Source organism: Papaver somniferum, unplaced genomic scaffold (genome assembly GCF_003573695.1).
Source record: "Papaver somniferum cultivar HN1 unplaced genomic scaffold, ASM357369v1 unplaced-scaffold_135, whole genome shotgun sequence".
Taxonomy (NCBI): Eukaryota; Viridiplantae; Streptophyta; class Magnoliopsida; order Ranunculales; family Papaveraceae; genus Papaver; species Papaver somniferum.
In genome coordinates, this window is record NW_020622713.1 from 247569 (window position 1) to 269873 (window position 22305).

Consider the following 22305-nt stretch of genomic DNA (forward strand, 5'->3'; position numbering starts at 1 on the left):
TTTTGGAATATGAAGTTCAGAGGTACATACTTGCTTAGGTGATTACTTGATTGATAGGAAGCTAAGACATTACATAACGGAAAGATAAGACTCATAACTCATTACGCTTTTTGGGGAAGCTGCTTATGGGCATTTAGTCACATTGAATGGTTCAGGTTACTAATAATGTTAGTGATTTAGTTTGACTAAGTTCAAATAGTATCACACTATCATTGTTGGTCATATACCAAGTGCTTCTATTAGTAGTTTTTCTGAATTATGGTTCTGAATTGTGGTTTGCGATATTAATTCCTCCGATATACTCATGTCATTTTGCAGGTGGAATAAAATCCAGAGCCAAAAGTTAACTTACCATCTGCTATGTCAAAATGTGTCAGTCTACATGAGTTGATCTCAAAGATATATCCAGGAATTGAAGAAATGAGCAAGCCCTGCAGAATATATGACCGAGAGAACAATATTGTCTCCTAGGAACGACGAGGTTTCAGAAATAAATAAAATTTTGTTGGATATGTACAATGGTGAATCTCACACCTTTCTTGCAGCAGACAAACAAGAACAGGTTAATGGTGAATCATCAACAGGTACAACCTACACGAGTGAAACATTAAACCAACAAAATCCTCCAGGATTACCGCCATTAAAATTGGATCTTAAAGTCGGTTGTCCAATTATGTTGTTGCGTAATCTAGCTCCTAGAAGTGGACTATGCAATGGTACTAAGTATGTGCTTTATCCAGATCATCACATGTCATATGATTCACCTCATTTATTCTCATTATGTTGCTTATATTTAGAACCCTAGACTTGCTTCGATGATTGTTTAATTGTGCCATGATTTGTTGTTTTATCAGGTTGAGGGTAGAGATTTGCGAACAACATGTTATTGTGGATACAATTTTAACAGGAGATAAGGCTGGGGAAGTGGTTTTTATTCCGCTCATATCACTAACACCATCTTCGTCGCACGTCCTCATTTGAATGACTAGGAGACTGTTCCCAATCAGGTTGGCTTATGCGATGACCATAAATAAATCTCAGGGTCAATCGCCTAAATATGTGGGGGTAGATTTGAGGATCCCCATATTCAGCCATGGGTAGCTCTATGTTACACTGTTCAGATGCACAAGCGCCGGGAGGATCAATGTGTTACTCCCAAAGAACAGTACTAGACACAAAACAACAAATGTTGTGTATCCAGAAGTCCTGTCATAAATTTGTTTACAAAGTTTGATTTTATTGCTCTTATCAGCGGTGTCTATTCTTGGCTAATTTGATGTTCAATTTGATGTTTAATTTTAACTGACAAGATTGTTATTCATTGCCAATAATCATAGTTGGAAGAAAATTTACAATTCAACATGTATCTTATTTTTAATCATAGCCAGCCCCCTTCAGACCCGTGCCATTATGGCACGGGCAATCCACTAGTTAGATATGGGAAAGAACGATGAAACGATGGTAGCTTGGGAGAAGGTTTTCGCACCTAAGAAATTGGGGGAAGGGCGAATTAGAAGTCTAAAATTAACGAACAACGCTCTTTTAGCAAAATGGATTTGGAGATATACTCACGAGAAGAACCAGTTCTGGAGAAAAGTAGTGTAAAAAAATATGAATGGAAGTATGACAAAGTGGTGTAAAATAGATATCATGTACAACTTAGGGTGGAGGGAAAATAACAATCCAAACAATGATCTCTATCGAAAATGTTTAACACTTTATCTGTAGTTTGACAAAGGGGTGTAGAATAGAGATCATATGTGAATAAAGTGTAGAATTATAGTTCTTCAAATATATATATTTGACACTTTAGATCAAACTTAGGTCACGACCGAGTAGCAGAACGTAAAAATATTATACTTTTTGTGTCTATATATATATATATATATATATATATATATATATTGTGCTGCAATATATCATCAAATAACTTTATCTGTAATTGCCCACCCAAAAAGTATAGTATAAACAGAGTCTCCAGAAGGAACATATGCACAAGCAGACTCATAAGTGAATAAAAACAAAAGAGTAATTATCAAACTTTGTACATAGCAGTTTCCTAACTAGTAGACCAAGGTGATGGGTTTTCGCTACCTACTAGTAGCCGTTGCTCCAGCCGTAGAGAAAATTCAGCCATTTTTGCACTTTCACATCCTTCACGATTAATCATAGGTAAGGTCGCTAATTACTTGCTTTAGAAGAGAAATAAGCTTCCAATTCGAGGACTTTCATCGTCGTATAGTACAAGCTTCCATTTCCCAGAGCAGAAGAAAGCCGAATCGAAAGAGAAAGAATCTTTCCCATGTCTTTCTTGGTTGGTCAAATCCAACCGGTCATTTCTTATAAGTCTTTCTTAAAAGAGTAAGAAGCGGTAGATAAAATGTAAAGTCTGAATGGTACATAACCCACTTGAGCAATTTGCATTGTTCCGATCATTCCTATGAAGATAGGGAACTTGTACTTCTCATTCACAAATCCATATTTGTCTATGTTGCTCACTCTCAGTTTGGTCCAACTTTTAGTTCATTTTGTAACCAAAAACGGATGAGGCAATTTAGTGCCAAATGCCTGCAATCTTTGGTCGAGAAAATCTATGACTTCGTACTAAACCTGGTAAACGAGTTTTCTGGCAGTGTGAAACAAAAGTTTTTCCCTCGCATCTTGGTCACTTTTACTTTTTCCTTATTTCGTAATCTACAGGGTATGATACCTTATAGCTTCACAGTGACAAGTCATTTTCTCGTCACTTTGGGTCTCTCATTTTCGATCTCAATCGGGATCACAATCGTGAGATTTCTGAGGAACGAGCTTCATTTCTTAAGCTTCTTGCTACTTGCAGGAGTCCCTCTCGCATTAGCCCCCCTTCTTAGTACTCCTTGAACTAATCTCTTATTTTTTTCGAGCATTAAGCTTGGTAATCCGATTATTTTCCAATATGATGGCCGGTCATAGCCTTGTTAAGATATTAGGTGTCTTTGCTTGGACAATGCAATGTATGAACGATCTCTTGTTCTTCATAGGTGATCTAGTACCATTATGTATAGTTCTCGCATTGACATGAATTAGGAGTAGTTATTTCACAAGCTTATGTTTTTACGATCTTGATCTGTATCTACTTGAATGATGTTATATATTGTAGTGATCTACACTATAATTGGTGCTCAGATCAGGATAAATCTCTAAGGATAGAGATAATTGAAGAAGGGGGAAGGAATTAGAAGGTTAGAAGAAGAATTAGAGGAGGGGAAGAGAAGGCAGGCGGTATTTGGGAGAGAAGAACATTTCATTTGATTAATTCATTGGTACCACTTCCTTACAACAAACACAACTTATATTGCTGTAAATCAACTCACAAACAGAAATACCTAAGGTACCCCTCAACTAAAAAAAGACTACTATAATAACCAATTGGTCTGATTGCCATGAGACTAAGGTTCATGACAAATCCCACCCCTTCAAATCATCCTTATCCTCAAGGATATAAAATGAGCTTGACCGGTGAAGCACACGGCTATGATAAACAAGCAGTGATAACTCGAATTTAGTAGGAGATGCGAATTTAATAAACTTTAATACCAAGGCCCATAAGAACTGAAATCCTTCATCCGAACTGATGGTATCAACTTGGTCCAACTCCTCTTTCAAAATAATCAGCACTCAAACTTCAAACTTTGTCCCTTGAGTATCATGATATCTCACTGCTTGGTAAATACTAGTAAAAGCACTACCAGCATCCATGAATATCAACTTGAGAACAACATCACAAGTGACTGTAGAGTATCAACAATGTAAGAGATCTTACCCCACCACCATTGGAAGCCTGAACATGCAGTTCTAATTGAATAAACAATTTCTCACTCCTAGCACAGAAATTTGCACCAGCCAATCTTTCCTAGGGAAGCTAACTTCTTCATGGTTGACCACTAGCTCCAATTTTCACCTTTTTCAGCCGTCACTTGACTGTAGACCTTCCTCAACTTTGAGTCAATTAGTATGATGTTAATTCTAGGTAAAACCTTTTGCAGAATGGCAGTGACAGAAATTAATGTATCAAGAATGTGATAAATGACACTTCTACAGTCAACTGTGTAAACTGAAGCTGGGTGACTGAACAACAAAAAAGGGTAACGCTGGCTGTTTGCAATAGGATATCCCCCAAGGCCCCAACAGTATTACAGCTATCAACACCAACCACTTCCATACACATTTGACTGACCAACGCGTACCATTTGCTTTCCACTCCTCTTTTTCGAATTAACAAACCTAATAATTGACTGTGGACAAGTTTGCATTGCCACGCATCAACCCAGGTGAGAATACCTACTAGAGCATAGTTTATAATTACCTTAACTATCGTGAAGACACACCTCAAAACTGCAACTTCCAACTGAGTACAAACACCAACCAGTACGCTACTGAGTACTTCCAACAGTTGTTGTGTTACGCTCTCACTACCAGTAACTAATAAAAGTACTATACTGATTCCCACCAGTCTATAACCCTTCTTGAACTTCAAGAGCTTAAAATAAATGTCAACAACTAATAAAAACACCATAACAGGACATACGTGGATCCAAGGCACACCATCTTCTAGTTTATACACTATAATCACCTGCGAATACCACGCTGGAGGATAAACCTGCTTAAGAAAATTATCTAGCCTACCTTCATGAATGGAAGCAAACTTAGAATTGTAATGCAATAGATATGTAGGTTCTTCATGTATCCCTCCTTGTGGAAGAAGCATAAGGTCATCATATCCCTTAATCACACCCAGTTCCACCTTGATTTCTACCACTCTCACAAAGGATTTCCTCCAGCCTAAACACCACATGTGCCTACTACAACCCATACAACAAGGTGAAACAAGTTGTAACTCAACGGCCATCAATAATACTAATACATAATCACTGTCATTTTCCATACCCCATAAACCCCATGAGCACCAGGTGGATTCAAATAAGAAAACCCAAATGTTAGATTCCCTTTGCCTTGACCCCATGAGTACTAACTTGCCAGGTATAAGATTATTCAAGAAGAAATTAGAATTAGTCGATTCTATAAACTTTCCACGATCGATTACTCTTCTAGCAAAAACCAGGACATCGTAGGAACAATACTCACTACTTGAATACATAAGAACCGACTGTAAACCCATCATTCCAGTGTACTTATGGAGAATATGAATGAAGACCAAACATGAAGCATCAAAACCTGTTGAATGAGAAATCCACAGTATGGTTGCACCCATTTTTCCTCTATCAAACAACATAAGACCACAACCATAAATGGTGATACCATTCATTTGTGACATTTTCAGAAACAGTTTCCTACAAACACATCTGTCATAATTTTTAACGACTACAAACACAATTGAATTCATAAAACCTTGAATCTAATTGGTAGTGAAAATTCAGAATTAGCTCATAAACAATTTTCCCATTGTAACCACCCAATAGAATTGAACCACACTTTCCCTCACTAACAAGAGTATCATTATCAAACACAGAAATAAGTGAAGGTACAAAACTAAATTCTGATTGATACCCCAAGACATGTAACATCGGACAAGTCAATTTCTCATAAGAATTCGAATATGTCGTTGCACACTTACCTTGATCGAATAAAGAGCGAATGCCGACCAGAAGAAGATAAGAATAATCCTGACAGTGTAATTTGTTTCGGAGATAGAACAACTCCTTTGAGTAATAAGGATTTTCGTAATTCTTCGCTTCAACTGTGTAAATATGATGCTGAAGAAAGTTTGAACAATAGGCATCTAAATCCTTCAACAAACCTCGATCAAACAACATGTGAATAAAATTGAAACCAGTTAAGGTACCATAGATACATGTACCTTGAGTTTTAAGCAAATCTTTGGTAACATCAGAATTATAAGCAAAAACTGGTATGAGTTTAACTGAGGGATTAGAATTGGTAACAAAATTTATTGGAGTAAGAGAATTAAGGTCACTTGTTAATAATGAATTCAGATTCCCATCTCTAATAAGCTTTCGATCTACAAACGGATGTAATTCAGAATTATAATTCTGATTTAACGAGATGAAATCCTTTACCTCACTGTTTGTGACCTTGCTAACTTGAAAGGTTATATTACCAGGATTGAAAGGTTTACCTTCTTGGTAGTCTAGAAACAATGAGGTCACCTTGTGTTCTTGAAGCTCATCAACATCACCAGATCCATAGATACTACCCGGTCTACTGATAATAGATAAAACAATTAGCGATGTAGATAGAAAATTACCTTCAACTGAACTCAAATCACCTAAATTAAGTGAAATTGATTCCGATTTGGAAACAATTTCATCATCCATCATCTGCGATTCACCCAATCTGTGAGAACGATTTGCAGCTGGAAAAGAACCTAAAACTCCATCTGACGCCTCTGATACTGGTGGATTTGAAGATTGTTGAGTAAAATTACTAGCTGAATTTAAATCAACATGAGCTCCTTCAAGTTTTTCATCAATTACTTTCCCAATCAGCGTTGCTTTCTTCAGTACCGATCCAACTAATTCAAAGCTTTCAAACGAGTTAGATTTCCGGTCTTCATCAGTAGATTCACTCACATATATCTTATGCTCTAATAAAAGAAGTAATTTTGCTTTTGTTGTTAGCAATCGCTTCCATCTGGCTGAAAACTCCGGAGAGGGTTTACTTTGGCAATCACCCAACTCTTTCGATATCTCATCCAGAGCTAACACTAACGTATCAACGCGAAGCGATTGTTGTTCAACTTCTGGTAGGTTTACTAACTTATCAATTTTAAGGGATAGTTTTTCAATTTCTGTTAGGGTTACCATGATTACAGCCGCAGAATCGACTGCTCTGATACCACTTATGGTGATCTACACTACAATTGGTGCTCAGAAACATGATAAATCTCTAAGGATAGAGATAATTGAAGAAGGGGAAGGAATTAGAAGGTTAGAAGAAGAATTAGACGAATTAGAGGAGGGGAAGAGAAGGCGGCCGATATTTGGGAGAGAAGAACATTTCCTTTGATTAATTCATTGGTATCGATTCCTTATAACAAACACAGCTTATGTTGTTGTAAGTCAACTCACAAACATAAATACCTAAGGTACCCCTCAACTAAAAAGAAACTACTATAATAACCAGTTGGTCTGATTGTCATGAGACTAAGGTTCATGACATCTATCTACATCAAGTATATAATTTCATATATTTCGGTGGTAAGATGCCAGTAAATTCTAACTTGCTATAATTCCAGAATTTCATATTCGCTTATAATTTTTTTTCAAATGTTTTCTAACCTTTGAAGGGAGATTATGACAACAAAACAAAACCAGCAATATCACATATTCACGATGAGATGAGATAGGATATGCTGGAGACCAATTGTAGCACGAATTATTTTAAGCATATAAAATTTAATTATTTGAAGTCCAAAATTTATGGAGTCAACTTATTTTTAATTAATTTAATATATGTGCACAAAATTAATACATGATTTATGTTTATAATACCAAATTTAAATCATTGAATCATAAGATACCTAAAAGGTAGCTATCATAGTTCTTAATCCCTTTAAGAAATAAAACTAATCAAAAACTGTTCAAAAAATCTATAATGCGTTTGTTCAGGGGTGCGGGACGAAGCCCCGTTACTCTAAATTAGCTGATCCACCAGTCCTGGTACGTAGCACAGGTTACTTAGATTTATTTATCTTAATTTATTTGTAGAGTTGATACTGTTTTATTAGATTACTTGAAATTAATTATCAAAACCATGTAAAATCTTTAGATTATAATGGTAGAAATTTTTAATTGCATAATTTTAATTACCAGTTGCTAATATGTGGGATGGTAATTCTAAAGCATGTTTCCTTTTTTTTTTTTGTTATGTAGTTCAAGTGGGTTGCTGTTGTTTCTAAGCATCACCCACATCATATTAAAATGAAAATAAACATATTATACTTAAATGAACAAATTTTAAATTTAACCCGTCAATTTGGGATCCAATTCGGTATTTTCCTTGGGAGATATAGCTCGGTTGAACCCGCCAAGCGTTGGGAGATATAGTAAATGACACAACAAGATTTTGTTAACGAGGAAACCGCAAATGCAGAAAAACCCCAGGGCCAAGTCCAGAATTGAATACTCTCATAATTAAGCCACTATACAAAATCTAAACCAACTTTGTATAGTTAAGACCAAGCAACTACCCCCAGTTCACTTAGTTTCCTCAGTATCCCAGCGCTTCCGACTTCGATGAGTGCGCGCATTGAAACAATTCCTTTGGATCGTATTCCAAACAGTAAAGGAACAACAAATATGTTTGGTAAAAACTCTATTGATTCTTTAAGATAAGATATCTCAAGTCATATGCAAAGGCTCTTTCGTTTAAGCTAATAAACTCCTTTGCCTGGTTAGATCAATCTAACTTTAACTACCTAAATAGTAAAGTCTAGATTCACAATCAATAAATATAGATCTCAAAAAGAAACTATAAAGCGATGCCGATCTCACACAACTAATCAGTCGAATAAATCTGATTCTAGTTGGATCCCAGCCGATCAAGGTTTGTGCATCACAAAGATATGAGAAACCAAATAAGAAATCATCTTTGTCTTCAAATCTTGTTTTAATCTTCAATTAAAACCTGCACAACACCACTTTTATATCTTGTGATCAATCATGCACAGAACGGAGTCTGTTAACAGTGGATTATCACAAGATGACTTTAGATCTACAAAAAGTATAAAGATACCGTCGATACTTCGATCTAGTTTGAGTGAATCTTATATCAGAAGAGAAGATTCCCAAGCATAAACAAACTAGGTGCAATCAATGTTTAAAAAAACGTTAGTCAATCAAGTCAATCGAAAACTAATAACACTGCAATTATCTAGTTTCCCATCAACGGTACTCGTAGAGATTCTTGATCCCACATAAGTCTTTAAATGAGCGGTCGTCAGAGATTTCGCCTAATTAGGGTACTTTCCTCTCCGGATAGACGGCTCCACCAGAAACAAAAAAAAATGAAGTTTTCCTGGCTCTTAGGGTAGTTTGCTAGAAATGAAAACTTAGGTATTTATAGACCAAGGATGTTTGGACATCAAGGAATTTCCAAAACCGAAAGTATTCTCAAGATATGCAATAAATGCCCATTCGGTTTTCCTAATTCCAATAAATGCTTTGTCCAATATTTCTGAAATCTCTCAATAGAAAATCTCCAATTAGTAAATGCACATTACTAATTTCCATTATCTAGAGATATTCATTTAATTGCTGGTAATTAAAGCATATAAAACTAACAACCTTAATTAAAAGATTCTTGATTTATTTCCGCACAGGATCTCCTTGAGTAATAAGGAATATCTTTGAACAATAAAAGATAAGAGTTATTGTACGTGTTCAAAGTATGTTGACATCTTTCTATTTGTAAATCCTCTTTCATATTTACAATCTTGGAATCGATTATACCACACTTTCAAACAAGTTTAGAATTAGTTCATCAGTATTCCAAGACAACTATGTGATTGATCAAGTATCAAATCACATCCATGGGTTCAATCGCTTCTACCAATCACTAGGATCAGTTATACCTTAACTATGAAAACACTTGTGATCGGTCGTATAAGTTACCAGGACCGGTTACATCAATTACCAGGACCAGTTAACATAAACACATGGTATTGCTTGTGATCGGTCACACCAGTTACTAGGATCGGTTACACCAATTACCAGGACCGGTGACACCAATTAAAAGCATCGATTACACAACTCTATGTGGTTGGTCACACCAATTACTAGGATCGGTCACACCAATTACATATATCGATCATACCATCTCAGGTGATTACTTAGGATCAGTTACACTAATTAATGAAAACCAGTCATACCAAATCTTAAGTAAGGCATTGTGATTTGTTATACCAAGATACATAACAAAGTTACGATCGATTCTACCATCTCACACATATTGGTAATCCAAAGATTTGCAATGAATAGCATACAAATAAGCCTAGCGATTTCCCTTTCGATTCATAAAACAAGTTCATAAATGTACTTCCTTAAAACAAATGTAAAACATTGTTTACTAGGATGAAATCTTCACCACAACCCTGTACATGGTGAAATTTGGATAAAGGGTAAAAATGTCATTTCAACCCTACAGATAGAATTCAACTTCCACGGGAGAGATTAAACCCTTGGTCCTCAAGGCATCCTTAGCCACGATTTCTAATATACGTCCAAGCGAGACATTTCTGGTCGTGATGCCGTGATTCCTAGTGCACATCCTTAACGAGATTGTTGGTCACGTAGGTTCTGTAGAGCGTAAAACGTCCCCGACAGACTTATGAACCAGAACCACCACAATTCTAGCATGTCTTCGCGAGACGCAGCTGATTGTGATGCCATGATTCCTAGTATACGTCCTCAACGAGATGTTGCTGGTCATGTAGGCTCTGTAGATGCGTAAGTACGTCCCCGACGGACTTATGACCCATAGCAGAGATATACATATCTCCTGTAAGCACGACTCACCCTATTTGAGATCAAGGAATGATTCCTAGTACATCATCGTGAGATACACTGGTCATGTCTGCTCTAGGCTCTGACTCGACTTACTGAGGTTTCCGGATAACTCCTAAGACATCCCCGCGAGATATGCTGGTTATTCTACCTCTGAGCCTTTTCGACAGGCTCCTAGAACATCCTTTCGAGATACACTGGTCTTGTTGGCTCATCATATGGACACACAGTTGATTCCTAGCACATCTCCGCAAGATACGCTGGTCAAAAGACAAGTGAGCCAAAGTCTCGCAGACACATTAATCGGGCATACAAAGCCTTCTCTCTCTCTTCAGGCCGAATCCCAACTGACCACAGAGAGATATGGATCCGTTAAGAAAATCTTCAGAGAGATTTTTATCCGTCCGCAAAATCTCGGAGAGATTTTGAACCATCCGCAAAATCTCGGATAGATTCAAATCTCTTCACAAAATCTCCTCAAAATCTCGGATGGATTCACATGATAGGCACACGCCTTACCTAGTGCTCAAGCCTATTTCTCAGCCTCTCAAATACACTCACGGCTAGTAAATTGAGCCTCAACTATACATGGATATCCAAAAACGTGGATAAGCTCTCTTGAGCTCTGCATGCTCAACAAAGGGACCCACAAACAATAATACGGTCTTCACATGACATATGTGACCGTCCATGGAAAGAGGAAGATCAACCTCATCTCCTCTCACACTCTGAATACGATTCCTGAGGAGTTCTATACTCTTTCACGTGACTCATCCTCTTCATTCTCACAAATCAGATAATATCTCTCTATCTTGGCCAACTCGGCTAAAGAGAATATGTATTTCTCAACACGCATCATCACAAAGGCTGACTCAGCTTCACACAAATGGGGGGATAACAATTAGGGTTTTGGTATGGCGGTCTACGACACGTGTGATAAATACCCAACTTATTTCTCACCGCAAAAGAGAGTAAAGGCGGTGGAATAATAAGATAAACTCAACCTAGTGTATCCCTTATTCCTGAAGAGACGGGAGAATTGTTCCGCACGGCATGAAAAGCAAATTTTTATCTTCACCGACTTGAGATTAGAGAATTCAACTATAAATAAGTTATCTATTTTCCAAGCTACAATCATATTTCTCATAACCTCTCAGAGAAATAACTTGTTCTCTGATCTCTCTCTTCATCTGCTTCCCTCCCTAAGACCAGCCCTAATCCTTCTTCCCTGTGACAGAAGCAGCCTTTGAACAGCCACTGTTCGTGGTTTAGGCGAAGACTGTTCGTGCTCAACCCCCCATAACTCACTTTCAGAAACCCTAGAATCCCACTTCTAACCTTCTCAGATTTTAGGTAACTACATTTTGGCGACCATAGTGGGAGGTTGTTCACTCAATTACAGATATCAATCAAGGTCTATTAGGAAGGAAGATGATTCCAACAATCCAAACATAAAAACGTTCCATTGATTTAGTCTCTGTAAATCCATAACGGACTTAGCTGAGAGATTTATCCCTAACAACACTTTCTCTCTCTTACGAGTTTGACCTTAGTGAACAGGTTAGTGCGTCCCGGATCACATGGATCTCTCTCTGCATAACAAAACGCCCCAGTATCCTTTTTTCATGAAAATCTACTATTAATCCTTGGAAACATTGGGTAAGCACCAAGACGAGCTCCTGGGACTCAACAAAATCTTGCAAAATCTCATATCAACATCCAGACTTATCTGAAAACACCTTTAGAGTTACCAATAAGGATAGATCCCTAGATCGAGTACACGTTTCCTAAAGAAGGAGTACTAAACTGCTGAGAATAGCACTGAAGGGATCTTTCCTGCAATCGACCTCACCGGAGAAGATACAACTCATTACGAACGGGATAGAGCAAAGGAGCAACCATCCAGCCGACCTTATCACTCTCAAGGACCTCAAGGACCAGATGACGCTCTAACCTTAGAGATTCAGATGAATATTTGCTCCAAAATTCGTTTAGTTCAAGGGCCCTCAACATGATCACAGGGGACTCGAGAAGTTTATTTCACTTTACTATTTTGCTTATAATTCTTTCATTCTATATCCGATTGACCTAGTTCTTTTTCCGTCGAATTTTTTATTTTCATTGTCTGCAGGATAAACTTAAGTTAAACTTGGAAAGGCTCCATAAATTTCATGACCTAATTAAAACGTTGCAGAGCCGCCTACTTTCGTGGACTACCATATCCGACCAAAATACAACTTGTCGTTCTTCCTAGTTTAGAGGATCATGACCAGAAAGCAACAAAGTATCAGACAAGACTATTTTCCAACATGACGCTCGTCCAAATCTCATACTTATCCGAAGGTTCAAAACCATTGGTTGATATGCTATCTCAACATCCATTCTGTCAGAAATAGGAGGAACTAGCCCCAACAATTACAAACAGTTTCAGCGAGCCTTTATCTAAACTTCACCAATGACCATCTAACTTTATTTTAAGATGGGATCTTAGTTCATCCAAGACGGTGAATGCGAATATCTTCGTACCCACCCGAACCTATCAAGGGAAAAGAAATCTGAAGTGAGGCCAACAATTCAGATAAAACTCTGTTACTCGACATACAGCTACAACCACCTACTGTCATTGAAGAAAACAAGGGAAGGATCCGAGACCATTGCTCCAGGCCAGGCGAAACTCATCCAAACGCCTGCTAGCGGTCCCCTCAGTCAAAGCCTCTTCTATCGAAGAACCATCTCATCAAACTGCCCCATGACGGACGTGATGACTGAAGGAAAATATACATATCCCCATTCCCAGAAGGTGTATACTACTCTCAAGTCCGGTTGACCATCTCCTAGGAGAATAGATCTCAGCAGAAAATTCGCAACGGATGTTCGCATGAGTCCCTATCAAGACATCTAGCAGACACTAAACAACGAATTTTTCTTATCCCTGGAGACTCAATCTCGAGAAACACAGAGGTATTTCCTGGAAGATTAAACATCTCAAGTAAATGAGAATCCATATTCATGCAAGAAACTGGGAACTGATGAAGAACCGTGCACCATGCATCTTTGTGACTAACATGAGGCGGCTCAAACATCCTACTCCTAGATGAAAGACTCTTACACCATTAACCTAGAGATTCCGGGTGAAAAAAAAATTGGTAGAATTTAGAACCCTTCAAGTTAGAGACTTCTCACTAGAGGTGTACGAACGAGAATCAGATATCCTGTTCGAGCCTCAGTTCCCACGGTCGACCCTCCTGCACAAGCGCTTGAACCCTTGATATCAAAAAAAATAATTGTGAGATGTTATCCCATCGCAATAAACTCAATCCTATGACAAAGATGTCGAAAAACTTCTACGAGTCAAAATTGCATCAGAGAAGGACTCACCCATCTAGGGGTTTCCATCACGATCAAGCAAGCTAGGTTCTCCAAAACCCCGTATAAGTATTTCAGAGAGGAAGCATGTAGTGAGATTACCCCAACGCGTTAGAATCGTTTCTCTGATCAAGATTTACGCACAAGATAAACTAGGGTTTGTAATGGGTAAAAACGAGCCTGCAGTATCTCCTATACTAAAACTGCCTGATATTTCATCTAGCTAAACAAACTGGGACAAATGTTAGAGAATTTAATGGTGCACCCAAAGATAAATGTATGTCTATGTCCCTGCTAGCGTATGTTAAACGGGCCCGACGTTCCTAAATACAATCCAAGATATACGATCAAAATACTGGAAACCCTACATTTTTTAGTTCAGCTTCACATGGACTTATCACCGGAAAAAATGATCTTTAGATCCTAATTTTGTCTAATAAATGAAAGGAGTGTCCTCTATGTTCCAAACCTTGGGTCAACCACTAAAATCGGATGTCAAGCGAAGTTTCTAGAGCCTCCAAAGTGAAGATCATGCAAGGAAGGACTTCCTATTACGAATTTTAATTGGGGATTTCATCTACTCTCATACGCAACAGAGCCAACTAGGGTTTGCACAAGTTAAGAACTCTTGAGGGTCCCCTTCCTTTACGAGATGCGTACAAAAAAGGTCCATAGAGGGAAAATATCAACCTTGAAGAATGGAGGTCCTTAAAGAAAATATCTTATTTCATGTTCGGTTGTTTCACTTTGGCCTCTGCATCTCAATCTTCCTGCTTATCATGTTCCATATCTTCAACTACCATGCGCCCCTCCAAAGAGTTTACAATATTATCAGAATCAAGACCGTTCAGAGTTATCATTCTCATGATATTAAATCCGTCGGCAAGTGTCTCATCTGAAGTCAAGACATGGATCCCAGGAAATCATCCTCATGCCGGTTAGTTGTCTATGCACTCCGAATCTCTTTCTGAAAGTCCTCTAAAATTTTGGAAGCTCGCCTCATCTCCATACTACCAAGGGAGAACTCATTCTCACCATGAAGAGTACTCTACAAATAAAGATAAGATTAGATAAAGCTGCAAAGTTCAAATTACATGAGTTAAAATCAAGGGAGCAAGAACGCACGACTAGGTTTTGCTTTAATCCAATCCCTTAAAGTTTTGTCTCATCCAATCCCGTCAAGCCTAACCTCATGCCTAGAGTTTTAACCTTATCCAGGAATCCATCTCACATCTCATGGGATGCTCACATATTTGTTTGGGTCCACACTTTCCATAAAGAATCAAGAGAAGACATGTTTTTTTTCGTAACTAAGGATAAAAATGTATAAGCACGCCTCGGATGCGTTTTAGCTCATTTGGATCAAATTCACGACCTACCACAAGCTAAGGAAGGTTGATTAGGTCATAAAACTCCAAGAGGAAGTTTCCTAAGAGGCTCAATACATCAAGAGTTCAAACACAACAAGGACTTCTTTCAAATCAAGCGGTACAGTTCGGCATACTTGGTAGAAACACCGAATCCTCCTTCGAGTATTTCATTTGAATCCAGGATTTCATTAGGACAGAAGAAATCAAGACCTGCAGTAGGATTTCAACAATATTCGATGGTTGTGCTCCGTCTCTTCGGGTTTCTTCGACGCGATAATTACTGAAAACTGGGGACTGATGGGCGGCGGAAGCATCATCAAGAGAGGATATTTATATTGTATTTCCATCAAGTACATCTTGAGTCATTACCACGTCATGAGTCTACAAAATAAGATGGAATCAAACAAGGTATATCGAGATATGAAAGTGTAAGAGGCAAATTAAGGTTTGGCGACTGAATTTCTTTCACAGGTGGGATTAGGGTTCACAGACACCAAAGCCACGTCTTATTCTAACATAAGGAAATTTAATGAAGTCATAATTTCTCAAGACGTCATAACATGAAAAGGTCCAAGGAATACAAGAATACTCTTACAATTAGGATTGATGTGCACTGTCGTGGGAAAACGGGATAACATACGAAAATTCGTAACGAATTTTGGGGTAATATCTTGAGCAAATATGTTTTTATATGTCTATTCTACAACATATCCAAAGGGAGCCTCAAATGGACAAACGATCTAGGAGATGTGGTCCCAACACCAAAGTAAGTGCAATCTGAAAAAACTCCTGAAATTTTATACGGGATTACTGAAGTCAAAAGTATACACGGATTTGATTGTCTAAATAAACTCGGAATGGAGTCATTCTTTTTGAGTTATAAAGACTATCTTATTTTCTTTCAAATTTTGGGAGGGGGACTCAAATCGGAGTCCATATAAATATTTTACATCCATTCTCCATAAGTGTCTCAAATCTGAAGTTTTATGACGAACACCTAAACAAAGAGAATCCTTGACAAATATGACTACTTATATTGATTCTTTGGTCGAAGAAGTATGCATCATAGATGATTAAAGAAAGATGATCAAGTTCTTATCCACTCATGTCATACCCATATACAAGGTTTTCCAACTAGAGTTCAAGTCAAGCAAAGAAAGGAGTTTCAGGAAGAAGAAAAATAGAAGAGTTCAGCTCAAAAATGGAATCTCAGTACAAATAGGAAAAGAAGGATGGACCAACCTCCACACCTGGTTCACGCCCAAAGGAGTTGGAAGATATTTATATTTTCAATCCTAGTTCAAAAGGAAGCCTTGTAAAATTCGAAAGGGTATTAGGGTTTTGTCGAAAAGCCCTAATTTCAAGAATTTTGTGAAAAAAGGGGTTTATTCTAAAAGAGAGGAGACCGCGCCTCTCGCATTCTCTTAGACGGTTCTCTAAGACTCTATCAATCCCTTTTATCTCTTACTCCTCAACAACAAAATGAGCTCATAAGAGATTTTGACCAAAATACCCTTATATTGCAGTTTTGAGTATTTTCGAAGAAGAAAACCTTGATACAGCTAGGAACCGACCAAGCTCTCATCTACTCATTCCAAAGGCCTCATACACGTGAATATTGAGTACTCTAAATATTCGAAGAAGAACGGGATTGAAACGGAATCCAGAAAAGCGAAATCTCAGAGAAAATAAAGGGAATTTAGCTCAAAAGGCAAGTTTGAGTTCATAATTTTCAAAACCAAGACCATACATGCGCCTCTATCCCTCTCTCAAGTCGTGACCATGCCAAAGGAATCTCATGAGGTCTTTCATGTCAGAAAAATCAGGCTCATATTGGTTTTTGACGAAAATACCCAAAGATAGACATTTTCTCTCGGAAAAGGAGTGTCTGATTAGTATAAGGGATTGAAAGAGTTATCATCATAAAAGTTGATAAACTCACAAGATATATGCACGCCTTACAATCCTTGTCAAGCCTCTCCATCGTGTCGCATGAGTCAGATGCGAAGAAGAGAGAAATTAGGGTACAACACAAGCCTGGATTCAGAATCTACACGGGATAGGGACTCCATTACTTCAAAAGTAAGTGCTCATCTTTTATCACGGCCATTCACTAACATCGAGGCCAGCTAGGAACCGTTCAAGAAATTCTCTTTTACCTACATGCTAGCCTATTCAGAAACTCAAGGATGCAAAAAGAGAGAAGATTAGGGTTTTGGCCGAGTAAACCCTAATTAACGTTCATTCTTCCAAGACGGAAATTTTGTCCCATCAAGACTTCATTATCATGTCATTGACGTTCAACACAAAGTCCCAGGAAATTCCAAGGTTCAGAATCGATTTCAAGATCAGAGTCATAACAATTGAAGGATAAACATCAATTCAAGGATTCTGCAAGTCTAAAAGGATGAACGAATTGTAATTGCGTACGAATGATTTGTTACCATCTATATACTCATCATAGAACAATCAAGGTTCTACTCTGAGTAGGGGACTTAATGTAGATGGTGAAATTTGGGTAAAGGGAAAAAGTGTTATTTCAACCTTATAGACAGAAATCAACTCCCACAGGAGAGATTAAGCCCTTGGTCCTCAAGGCATCCTTAGCCACAATTTCTAGTATACGTCCCCACGAGACACTGCTGGTCGTGATGCCGTGATTCCTAGTGCACATCCTCAACGAGATACTACTGGTCACGTAGGTTCTGTAAAGTGTAAAACGTCCCTGGCAGGCTTATGAACCAGAACAGCCACAATTCCAGCATGTCTTCGCGAGACGCAGCTGATTGTGATGCCATGATTCCTAGTTTATCCATATTCCTGAAGATACGGAAGAATTGTTCTGCACGACACAGAAAGCAATCCTTATCTTCACCGACTTGAAATTAGAGAATTCAGCTATAAATAAGTCATCTATTTTCCAAGCTACGATCATCTTTCTCATAACCTCTCAGAGTAATAACTTGTTCTCTGATCTCTCTCTTCATCTACTTCCCTCCCTAAGACTAGCCCTAATCCTTCTTCCCATTGACTGAAGCATCCTTTGAACGACTACTATGCGTGGTTTAGGCGAAGATTGTTCGTGCTCAACCTCCCGTAACTCACTTTCATAAACCCTAGAATCCCACTTCTAATTTTCTCAGATTTTAGGTAACTACAAACCCATACACATAATCATAACAACAATATAAGATTATGTCGATGTCATATCTACGAAGGTCAAAAGATAAGTGTTATACTTCGTAATCTAATTCCTTATTATTATGATCATATGATCATGTCTAACTAATAGAGTAATATGTCTCATACACAACTTCGCAGTTATGTTTTCAATAAAACACGAATTGAAAGATACGTTAGGAATGAAACAGTTCAATTCAATATTACTAACCTCAAGAGGAAGGTTGATGTCGTCGTTGTAGTTCGTTACTTCTTCACGTTCTTCAGGTCTTCGTGTAATACTTGTATGTCTCAACATTCCTAGACTTTCTAGTCTAACCTAAACCGAAGTTGTCTCTAATACATAATCAAACGACTCTTAGATGAGTTTTGATTCACTAAAATATGATAACCAAACTTGAAATACCAATGCTTGGTGGGTTCAACTGAGCTATGCTCTAACAATATCCTCATTTGTCAATTTTAGTGACAAAACTCTTAATACATAAGGATAAACAAATTACAAGTATTCATTATACATACGCTTGATTCCAAGTTTCAACAACACAATAACCTGCATATATTCAATCAATAAATGTCGTTGTTGACATTTGCATATCAAAGCTAATACTCCCCCTAAAGGAAAGATAAGTAGATGTTCAATCCGAACATCTTTGTTATTCCCCTTTTTGTAATACAGATTACTACAACAGCAATATGATATTGTTAGAGCATAGCTCGGTTGAACCCACCAAGCGTTGGTATACGTCATGTTTGGTTGTCATATTTTAGTGAATCAAAACTCAATTAAAGAGTCGCTTGATTATATACTAGAGAAAACTTCATATATGTTAGGCTAGAAATATAAGGATAATGAAACATACAAGTATTACTCTAAGACTTGAAGAATGTGAAGAAGTAACAAGCTACATCGACGACATCATCCTTCCTCTTCAGGTTAGTAATATTTTGACTTGAATTGTTTCATTCCTGTCAGAGCACTGCTCGGTCGAACTCGCAAGTGTTGCTATCTCAATCTTGTTTGTCAAATTTAGTTTCCAAAACTATAAGTCTTGATTTCTAGTCTACTCATATATAAGTCTCGGACTAGAATAGAAAGTGTAGTTGAGCTCTAGACTCCACGACGTTCATCATGCAAAGACGAAGAACTACTCAAGGAACTGGTGGAACTTCATCTATAAAAAGGTATGTGGAGACTTGAACTTATCTATCACTCAAAAGTATACTCTATCTCCTATCTTGAGACAAAAGTCGTATTACTATATAGACTATGATTATACACATGTACTATTTCAAGTTGAGTTTATCTCGCTTATCTATTTCTCGAAATATGTGTTGGTAAGCTTTCTCTTTGGCCAAGTTCATCTTTACTAGTGACTGGTAGGTTCGGAAACCTACAGTAAAATACTGCAAGTGCACAGTGTCTCACTAGTAGAACAATGGCAAGTACAGGTCGTTCCCACGAGGAGTGTGAAAATACTACTTCTAACTAATACCAAGACCAAATAATCAAATAGATAATGTTTAATGAGTTTTCAGAAATTTGAAACAAAATGAAACAATAAATAATTTTAACGAAAAAACATAATGACAGAAGGTTGTTAGGATTTTCGGTTTCCACCAATTAATTATGCAAACTATACTAATCTTTAAAAATTTATTCCATGCATTTTCAAATATTGTTTCTCCGCTCTAGTTTTCTTTGCTTCATGAGTAGTGATTCTAAAGCATTACCTATCTATCCTTGCATACCACGTCTAGAGATTTAACCGAAGCATGAAATATCAATTCAAAAGAATAACTAATCAAGAAAATCACATGAACAATAAAATACCAAGCTATATGAAGAAAAACTACTAGTCATTTAAATCATTATTGAGCATATAAATGTAGAGTTTACACAATTAAATTGGTTTCTACCCAAACCCTAACATAACTCTAGCTAGCCATGGCTTTCTCAAAAACCATAAACATATTAAAATCAAACTTTAGCTAAAGATAAACGAAGAATCGAAAACAAAACTCCAAAATCCCTCTCCTGTTTCTCTTCCACCTCTGTGGTCGGGCGCGCCCCTAGTATATTTTGAAACAACACATAAATACAGATCACAAAAGAATTCACGTTTTTCTTCTTCGTCGCCACATCACCTCCCAATAGAAGTCTGCCACATGTCATGAAAATATAAATTCACCCAATGATGTTGTGCCGCGTGTCATAATATGATGAGACATTGTAAAGTATGACCGAATCTCCACTTTCCATAGTATATGAATTTCATTTAGAAAGCATGATATTTTCCTGCATGTGCTGGGTCCCACCTTAACTGTATTTGCAAAATGACGTCAGTTGGCTTCAAATATTCCTTCAGATTCTTTATATAAATATAGCAAGAGAACTTATGTAAGGACAAGATATATTAATCTTTCATTTTTCTTCATTTGCACGTGGTCATGGAGGTGATATTCTTCCATTCTTATGCTAACAATAATAAAGTCACTCTTGACCAATCTTAGGTGGCATTAATGTGCTGACATCGACTCGCTTCACCATTAAGTCTCACATTTTGATGTTTATTCGCTGGATGATCGAATTCACTTGTACTTTCTGCAAAAGCACTAAAATAGTGTCATTAGTCAAAATATTGAGTCCTAGCTAATATAAATATGGATATAAAATGTAGCACTTTCGTGCTTATCAACACCCCCACACTTATATTTTGCTAGTCTTCGAGCAAAACAAAGAATTGACCCGCTACACAACTGGTCATATGAATATAGAGACCCGCTACACAGCTGGTCATATCATTTTTTTTCTTGTTTTTTAGACCCGCTACACAGCTGGTCAAATAATAAGATAAAGAGAGAGAGACCCTCTACACAGTTGGTCATAGAAAATACCATACAAAAGACCCGCTACACAGCTGGTCATGACCCTAAAAACCATAACGATAATAATATTTTTTTAAGACCCGCTACACAGCTGATCATTTTTTTTTGACCCGCTACACAGCTGGTCATAATTTTTTTTTTTTAAATCCTAACCAAAGTGCCACTCCCCCACACTTAAATATTACATTGTCCTCAATGTAATTGAGTCATCCAACGTAGAAATCAAGGTGGGAAATTATAAATTGCAAAAAAAAAAACAAAAAAAAAGATAGAGAAAAGGGAACAAATCTGATGGGTTGACTCCCACGAAGCGAAATGTATTGTTTCCCTGCTTTCAATAGCACATAATCTCAAACAAAAGGTTGATACCCCAAAGTAAGCTGCCAATCATATATATAGAGTCTGAAAAGTTGGGGATCAACCCAACCAATCCGGTCAGCTGAAAATATGCACCTGCAAAAACTATAATCATCCAAAGATATATGTGAATCCATTCCCCATAAATAACAATCCTTAGTAATCAATCCATGCATTGTCAGGATATGTAAATCATTCACACAAAGAGGTATAAATTTTTCAATAGCTTCTAGTTGAGGTGCACGCCCTAAATCAGGTTCTAAATCAGCGGAAATAACTTTTATGGCTGATATTGGTTCCAGTTGAGCAAAATAGGGCACACGAACATATGTTGGCTCAAATGGAGCAATAATATCATGACTCATAGACCCGTTATCATCTAAAACGGTTTCATTATCAATATCATCAAGACAAAAAAATTCTGAACTTAATGGCTTAAAGGTCATGGTCGAAACTTTCTCGACTGATGGAACTAGTCGAGACTCGAACAAAACTAGAGGTTCTAGTTTGGATTTCCATTTATTAGTGTCTAACAGCGGTGTGGAGTCTAACAAGGCATTGACTTCACAAATAACACTATCGTCATCAAAATCATACCCAAAATGAGCTAAGCAAACCTC